We start from the raw sequence: 9,720 nt of genomic DNA, 5'->3' as shown, positions 1-9,720 counted from the left end.
GCCCGCTCGTCGTCTTAGCTTTTCAGTTGCACGTGCCGAAATGCAGGTGGATGTCTGTCAGGTGGCACTTCTGTTCCGCTCCCGTCTCCCACCTCCTGCGGTCCCCATGTCACAATGATGCAGCTTCGCTTTTGCAGCCATTTGTGTGTGCGTGGATGTCCTTTTTCCTGTCGCTTTTTGGCTGTTTGTGTGCTTCTGGTCCTGTCTCTGCGCCTGTCGCTCGCTTTTGAGCTCCGAGCTTTGATTTATGTTACCGCTACCACCAACCGGTGCCAGCAATCCACCGCTCACGCTTCCCACAACGCCATTGTACCGCACCCAGTCGAAATTGTCTGCATCTGGTGAGAACACGGCATAATGGTCAAGTGGAATACGGCCAACAAACTGTTCTTTCTGAAGAATTCGCGTATTCTTGTATCCTTAAGATACATACAGCCAATGTCAAATTGGTGATGCATACTTTAAGGAGGAAATTCTTGCATTTAACTGCTCTAATATGTCAGATAAGTTGCCGTTTTTGTTGCGAAATAACTTTCGAAAATGTTCTTTTAAAATTACGTGTTATATACCAAAATTTGAGGAATCGCAAAAACTATGTACGCAAAAAATTTAACAAAAAATCTATGCAAAAATAACAAGCAAAATAACTTTTAAACAATTGTATTTATACCTTAACATTTTTTGAAACTGACAAACAAACACCCAAAAATTGTTATTTTGAGAGTTACCAAAAAAAAAGATATTTTTGAATAACTTTTGAACGGAGCATCGGATCCAAGCAAGTAAGGGGTCATTCGACGCGTCACTTTGATAAACATTTGTATTGTATTTAACCGGGTCCAAGAGCTCCAGTTAAAAAAAAAATTAGATATATCACTTTCACCGCCCTTTCTCCTGAACCAAATAATTTTCTTTAAGTGTTGGAATGCAATTCTTTTTAAATATAGCTGTCTTCTATGCACACGTTCCTTGTGCCCATCGTCTCTACATGTACTGCCGTCTCTAGTGATTGAAATAGGAGAAAGATATTAAATAGTTGCCATAGGAATATATTGAGCTGAAAATCATCATAACTTCAAAGATTTTACACATTTACGCATTTTAATCGAAATTTAGAGATTTTAAAGAATATTTAATTTTTGCAATGACTGCAAGGGTAAATAAACTTCAGCTTGCCAAAGTTTGGTTCCATTCTTGTTAATAATACAAGTAAATAAATATGCCAGGGGCAAGAAGAGTGAAAATAACACTCTCCATCGCTATGGGTTTTAATTGATTTTGTTTTTCTGTGTACAAAACTATTTAATAGAAACAATTTTAAGTGTAGCCTTAACAATTAAATATTTGGTTTTTTTGTTTTTTTCCATTCCGGCTATTCCGCTTCTGATGATAAGCTTTGCGAAGTTCTATTAGTTCAAGTTTAATTCACTCTTGAGCAAGAAGATAGAGATAAAAACAAATGGCGAGCAAAGTCGGTGGGTAGACGGGAAACCACCGCCGCTATAAATAGTTTTCTTTGGCACTGGGACATCTTGAGGTTACCCAAAGCCTTGCGAAGCCAGAGCCCGGAGAATGACTGACGCCCACCTACATGACCCGCTTCAGCGCCAAGCTCTTCCAGGAAATCATTAAGTCGGAAATTAAGCTAACTAGCAATTCAGTTTAGATGCAGTAAATGATTTGGTTCGAGTTTTTGGAGACATTGTTTCCCAATCCTATACAGATATTTATAGGATTGGGAAACAATGACACTGCTTATATTAAATTTTGAAATGAAAGAATTTTGTTGATGGAGAAACATGATTGGGAGCTTTCCACGACAAGTGTCCGTTGTGTGGCATGGGCCGTAGTCCCCTTTCACTTTCACTTTTACTTTCACCGAACATGGGCCACAAATGACTGCATGTCAATGGGTTCGCGTGTGTATTTATGTGCATGTCTGTGGTGGAAGCGCATCTGCAAGATGCATCTTCAATTCGCAGGACAATGCGGGGCAATCACAGGGCAAGCAATTGCACGACCGCGAGTCCAGTTGTCCCTATATATATATATTTTTTTTTTAGTGAATTAATCAAATTTCAGCTTGGCGGCTTCCTTTCCAACCCCACCCCTCTCGGGTATGTCCTTATTTTTTTATTGTTATTCTTTGCGCGCTTTCAACTTTCGAATTGAATCAAATCAATTTCGCTTCATTGAATGTTTACCATTTGCAGTTACTTTTCCTGCTGCTTTTGTTGCCGCCTTTTACGTGAATTTTCCGGACTTCGACTCCGACTTCAGCGCAAGGACAAACACAAGGACAAGGGCAAGGACGTGCTGGCGTCACGGTTGAGCATCGGTTATCGGCACTTCTTCCCCCAAATGTTTTGGGGGCAGGGGCAGGGGCAGGGGCAGGGTCATGGTCAGTGGGCCCACTGGGCCATGAAGGCGTTTCTTGTTTGTCCACCTGACCGAGCTGCAGTCCCTGTCAGTGCTAATTATAAAGAATCCAGATTCGCGATCTAGGGACTGCAGTTGTAGTTTCCATGCTTGGCCTGTGATATTTAATTCTAAATTAAAAGCCAGCCGAATGGTGTCCCATTCGCCAGCCCCTGGGAGGACAAGTTTAAAGCAGCTGACAGCGATTCAACGAAAGCCGACTAGGATGCAGGATGGAGGATGTAGGATGCAGGATGCAGGACCTGGGAGCTGGGGACCCTGCTGTTAATTCGCTGGCATCGCTGCGCTCGGGGACTGGTCTAACATTTCTTTGATGCAAGTTAGGCTTGCCTTCTGGAGGAATGTTGTTGCCCGCAACTAATGTTTGCTAATAACTTAATTTAAGCATCCACGATTTTGAGTAGCCATTTCAAAGGACTTGTAATGAAGAGTTTAGAGAACAAGTAAAAAAAAAGTTTTGGCAAGGGGTCTACCATACCATCATTAAATATACATAAACAGTTTTTAAAAACTTTTTAATTTACCTTCACCTAGAAATAAAAGTGAACCTTACATCAACAAGTTTTCTTAATTTCTGACTTTATGAATGAACGACTTAAATTAAGTCCATCATAGTTAAGTTACGAAGTTAATAATTAAAACTAGTCCAAAAGAATACTAAAGCCCATAATTGAAAAACGAGAACGAAAACTAACTTCGGCAAATACAACATTTAATGCTCTTGCAGTCGATTAAAAACCATTATTATGCTTGGCAAAAAAAAGAAAAACAAAAAAATTAATCAAATTTGTTCCCATCATTCCTGTGGCAGCTACCGGATATAGTTGTCCGTTATTCCTTGAACAGTCCATTATGCCTTAAATCAAGGATTGTTTTCCAAGATTTCCTAAAACTGTAATTCAATGTTAACTTAAATGTTCCGCTTACAAGTTTCCCTTTTAAGGAGTTGAACATTAAGAAAATGACTAGTCTTTCAAGTTTAAGAGAAAACCTTTAAAAGTGTTATTATATGGAAAGCTGCAAGACAATGTGTAAGCAAACAATATGTAAAGATTACGTGAGTTATCTGTGTGCCTGTACTATGTGGCAGCGATATTGAACCGCATTGAATAAAGGAATTGTCGTTTGAAACACGCGCTCTTTAGAATTTAAGTTGTTTTAAACCGTTTTTGTGCTAACTAGTTTTTGCCACCCCCAGGTGACCATCCCGTGGTAATCGGTGAACAAAGTCTGTAATGGCTATGGCCAGGACATCGATGATTCTCCGTTCGTCCATGGGAACAGCTGTCAGCTGCGGGAAACGGGGGATCCATCGGTCCCGAATTAGTTGCTTGCCACTGTAAGGTAGTTATGGCTTGCACACACATATGCTTACACACACAAACACACAAACATACACAAACATACACAAACACACACAGACACACACAAACACAAACCCACACAGTCGCACAGCGGAAACTCTTTGGCCATTTTCAGTAAATTGAAAAAGTATTAAATCAATAAATAAAAGTTGCTCACACAGCCATCGATGGGGACGTGCAACTTTTTGGCCATGTGCGTGGGTCCCAGTGCTCCGTATTGCTGCGCTTACGTTGCACATTTTCGCAGTGGCAAAAACCCCTGCCACGCCCCCTTAAGCCCACGCCATGGTATGACCATTTGGGGTTACACACGCCGCGTGTTAATTACTCAGAACATTTTAAACGGCACAAGGATCAGATGGCCGGGGGCGGCAAAGGAAGATGGCAAAAGGATCTGGCAGGAAATGGGAATGGAAAGAGAGCGGGAACGGGTACGGGAATGGGAATGGGAACGGGAACGGGAATGAGGAAGGTGCCACCAACAGTCCATGGCGACCCGCGAAATTTGTTGTATTGATTTAAAACGAGAGACACCACCATCAGCGGCCAGGATGCAGAAGCCATGAGGCAGCAGCCAGGAGCACGGTTGCAGGTGGCTGACAGGTGGCAATCAATGCAACTGAACGGGGCACGTAAGCAGCGATGCGACTAACAGCCCGCTCACTGATGACTACGGGCATACCCTGGAATTGTAGAAAAACAACAACAATTTTACAATTGTTTCGACAATGTGAATATGTATACATATATAGTAATCGGTTATGTTGTCAAAAATTTAAATTTATGTAATACATACATCACACATTTAGATAAAATGCACGATTTTCCATTTGCAGTTTGTTTATTTTAAATTTAACTTAAGTTCACACAGAATGCATTTTATATATAGGCAGACCTTTCCGAATATATATTAATTTATCGGTTATGTTCTTAAAAATTCAGATTTATGCAAATACATACAACAAGCATACATCACAAATTTATTTATTTTAAATTTAACTAAAGTTTACGCAGTATGCAAGTTAGGTATAGGCAGAACATACATATTTATCGATAATGTTCTCAAAAAATGGTATTTATGCAAATACATACATCATACATACATCATACATTCTATAAAATGCGTGACTCGTTATTTGCAAATTGTTTATTTTTTAATTTAACACATTTTTAATCACACAGTACGCAAATTAGAAATAGGCAGACTTTTTCGAATATGTATTTCTCGGCTATGTTCTGTAAAATTTAGATTTATGCAAATATTTACATCATGCATACATCACACATGCTTAAAAGGCATGGCGGGATAATTGTAGTTGGCTTACTATAAAATAAATTTAAGTTAACGACCAAAATTATGATTTTGAAATGTCTTTTTGAATTTAAACAAACATAATTGAAAACTTTTAATTAGAGGCAATTTTCTAGTTGAAAAGAAAGAATAAGGGCGCACACAGTTATATTTTTGGCCTTAAAAGTACAACTCTCTTAACGATTCGTATGACAACAGACTGTAAGGATTGTAAGCGAATTTGAGTTGCCCAACAGTTTAACTTTAAGTTATCTTTCTCTGGCGGTTACATGACCTAGAAAATCGGTTCTATGACAATATATTTTATTTTGTTTCAGTGAACATAGACTTGTGTTTTGAGGTGCCGTTTCCACTTGAACGTTCATAGTTGGTTCCCCCAATTGGCCAGTGCCAGAATGCCTGCCATCACCCCACAAATACGCGCGATGACGAGAGTGAGTTTTAAAAATGCAACCAGTGCAGAAAGCGACGAGGTAACAGGGCCAAAAAGAGAGCAGTGCAAGAAAGCAATAGCAGCAAATAAAAAACAATTGAATGGCAAATATAAAACGAATTGTGGGATACCATCGGTGGTGAGTTGGAATCCAGGAATCGTCGGAGTCATCTACATGGATTCCCCGCATCGTTAAATGTGTGTGATTGTGTGGCGGTGGGGAGGGGTTTTGTCTAGAGGGCAAGGAATTCGATCAGATTTTCCCCGGCTGCCTGACGTAGCAGCTAAAATGTCTTTGTTAGTGCCTTGTCAGGGATATGTGCCCCCTAATATGGGCGTCTCAATGTCCCAACCACGGTCATTTCATTTCCCTCACTCTCTTTTTGGGAAGTTTATTAAAAGCGAATGCAAATTTCAAGCAGCGCTGGCAATTTAATTAGCAGCAAATTCAACAATTTCCATGCACACACACACATACACACACACACACACACCGAAACAGACACAAGAAGAAACGGGTCGTTATTGTAAGGACCCCCGGCAGGACTTCCACCTTCGTTACTCCTTCAAAAGGATGACAGTGGGCCAGTCGAAGGCGGGCTGGGACACACTTTTTATTAGAATCGTAAATAGTCTTTACGAGTTGTACGTGCTCAAAATTTGCAATAAGCCAAAAATATTCGACTAACAGCAACAACAAATTATCGGCTATGCCTACATCTCCGTTCGTTTTCACTTCTTCCCTTAAGGACTCGTCCCCGTCGCCCCTTTCAATATGATAATCAAAATAATTATTATGTCAGCAATGTTTATAGCCCTGTAACTAGAAACAATCTGACGAATTAGAAACTTGTTGACCGGTTAGATTGCATTGCAAAACAAATAGCGTAGCTTGGATTTCTCAGCAAGTTTTTGCATTAGGGAATGGTTAGTTTCTCCCTTAAAAGAGTGATTTCATTTTAAGTTATTTAAACTGCACTGAAAATTGCGCATCAATTTAGTACTTATATACGTGCTGTATCAATTTGATATGATCGAAAATATAGAAACGAAAGGAAAAACAGCGAAGCAACATTTTTTTATATATATTTTACGACTATATGATATAGCCGTCCGATTTTAATAAACTAACACCGCGATAAATCGTCTTTGTCTCTGGTTACATATATGTTATGCGTATATGTTACAAATACAACAAAGTTAGGTCGAATTTTCCTAAGCAATGACCTAGCAAAAAACTAAATTGGTTACCAGCCTAGGGATAGAACCCGGGACCACATTAGCTACCCATTGTTTGAACGTTTTATCGGCTTATATTGTTTAAAAGTGACAAATTTCAGCACACATCCAAAGTGAAAGCATTTACTTCTGCCGAATTGCTTACCATTCAATTTTAGGCGTCATTTGCCTTTTTCGATTTGCGGGTAATTTGAAACGAATACGTAAATGTTATTCAAAGATCAACTTGACCTCTGTGTAAATAAATTCCACTTCAATCCGATTGCTTTCACTACACAATGGTGATTTGCATGAAGGTACTGCTTATGGTATCCTTGTTAAGAATGGCAAAGTTGGATTTTAAGTAAATAACTAATGAACGGTTAATAACTGACTACATACAGAGAAAAGGTCTTAGTGTCACTTTTGTTTGCTTGCTATTAATATGTTACTTCTTAAAACAGGACTTTTTTTTTATTCAAAGGCTGATTAAAACTAGCTGTGATTTATGAATTTTAAGTTTAAATTTGATATTTTGTCATCAAACTTTTTCGTATAGAAACACTTATGTTTCCACCACTTTTCCGATTGCTCCCTGTGCCGCATTTCCAAAGTATTTATGATTCCCAATCATTTCAAGCCGTTCAAATATACATATGTTAATAATTTTATCGATGAACGTTCAGTGAATTACTTTTCCTTTTCCGTTCCATCATGGACTCTTCATGCACTCAACAATGTGGGTTGAGGAGTGGCAGAGCGGCATAGATAGAAGTGTAAATATTTATAGCATTAAATAACGAAAACAAACACCGTTTTTGACATTTTAATTGAATAAAATCGTTTTGTGGTCTTTTAAGGATCATTTCATGGCCAGCAGATGCCTCTGTCGAGCGAAAAGCCCCATCCACCACTTCGTTGAGTGTTTGTCTAGGGCATCCAAAATGCAAAATGCAAAATGCATTGCATGCAATTGCAGTTCAATTGGTGTTTGTTGTGTTTGTGCAGCACACACACACACACGCATACATTCAGAGTAGCCTTATTGATCATGAGCGTACACAAAGGGAAATGCGATCAATTAAGAATTGTTGGTCTCCAATTATCATCGTTTATATAAGGAATTATTATTGTCTAGCATTTAAAAAGGATTTTTACGCTCTTTATACATTCAGTGTGAAATCCAACTTTCCCAATTGTTAATTTATTTTTGGATGCCAACAGCACTGATATGCCTTGTGAAAAACTAATTTGGAGTAAAAAAATACATTTTTTCATAGTCTTTTAGAGTGTGATTATAAGGGAATATGCTTGCAAATCTCAGTTAGAAAGGTACTCTTTTTTTTCTGGGTGCATCAGTACATACGGTGAGTGCTGGTTGGGCTTTGCTTACCTATGTGCATTTGCGGATGACGAATGATGATGATGATGATGATTGTGGTGCTGCTGATGACGATGACAATGATGATGATGATGACGATGACGATGACGATGACGATGACGATGACGATAACGATAACAATGACGATGATGATGATGATGATGGTGATGCTGCTGATGACGATGATGCATGACCGACCAAACTAAACAACCAGCTGGCTATAGAAATAACAGCTAGCTGAAGTGACACGCAACAATCCCAACACACCACCGATCCACATTGCTGTCCACACACACACACATTGCTGTTCCCGCCGAGAACCGAAACCCCTTCACCTGGACATATGTGTTTATCCTTTTTGTCAGCTGATTTGCATTTAATTTCAATGATTTTTTGAGGACTCCAACCAGGACACACACGCCTCCAAAGTAGCCTTTTGTGCAGGACACCCTGGACACCCAGGATAACCAGGATACCCATTGACGTGCCGCCCACTCGGACTTTTGCCAGACTGTTTTGTTTTGCTCTGTTTTGTTTCGTGTTCATCGCTTAAGCTGCTTTAAATTTATTGGTTTGCACAGTTTAAGCGATTTTCGTTTTGTATTTTCCATTTGCAGTCTCCCCATTCCGCACCCCAACTTGTTCGTCCTCGGTAGCCATTACCAATGGATACAACTTGCCAATTATGCTCGTTTCTCTGGCCAATGGAGTGGACACTCCCCAAACCTCCCTTCCCCTCCACCCCCCTCCCCCCACGCGAATAAAACTGGCAACTGCTCATATTCGTGTGGCATATGCCAATGTCGATTGTTGCCTGTTGTTGGCCACTGGGCATCCTACACCATCCGCAAAAAAAAAAAAAAATACAAAAAACAAAAAAGCAAAATAAAAAAAAACCACTGAATACTTTCGGGACGCTTTAAGCCCCGCTCATTTCGTGGGAATTTTCTGGAAGGGGGTTCGAAAGAGGGGCCAACGTCAGCATTGTCGCCAGCGCTAAATGTGGCATTAAAATTTTCAACCAACAAAACTAGAAGCGCCGATGGAGGAGCAGAGTAGTAGCTGCCCACTGGAGATGGCCATGGGCTGGCATTTTTTCGCCACAACCGAAAGCATGGGAAAAAAGTCACACTTTTTTCTACCTCATGCCATATAAAATATGTCAATTTCAATTTCGTTCTTCAGTCCGCTATTCGTTAATTAAAATCAATTTTGGAAATGAAATTTATTTATAAATGCTAATTGTAAGAAGATTATTATTATTAGATTATTTGTTTTTCATTACATAAAGTTCTTCGTTTGGATTAATTTCAAATAAAGATAATAAAAACAATAATTTGATCATTTTTAATTTTCAAAATAGGAGCCATACATTCAAAAGCAATGATTGATATTGGGCAACTTATCATTTTTAAAAAAGATACAAAATTATTCAAAAGGTTGTGCTACTATTACAGTAGTTGCTTAAACATTGTGTAGACTTAACATATACATCATTTGTATCCTTTTTATCGAGCACCAACTTATGTATTCACCCTACTGAAATTTAATATAAATTTTTTATTTTCGCTTA

Source organism: Drosophila gunungcola, unplaced genomic scaffold (assembly GCF_025200985.1).
Source record: "Drosophila gunungcola strain Sukarami unplaced genomic scaffold, Dgunungcola_SK_2 000072F, whole genome shotgun sequence".
NCBI lineage: Eukaryota > Metazoa > Arthropoda > Insecta > Diptera > Drosophilidae > Drosophila > Drosophila gunungcola.
The sequence above is the reverse complement of the archived record's forward strand: the minus strand, read 5'-3'. Positions refer to the sequence as shown.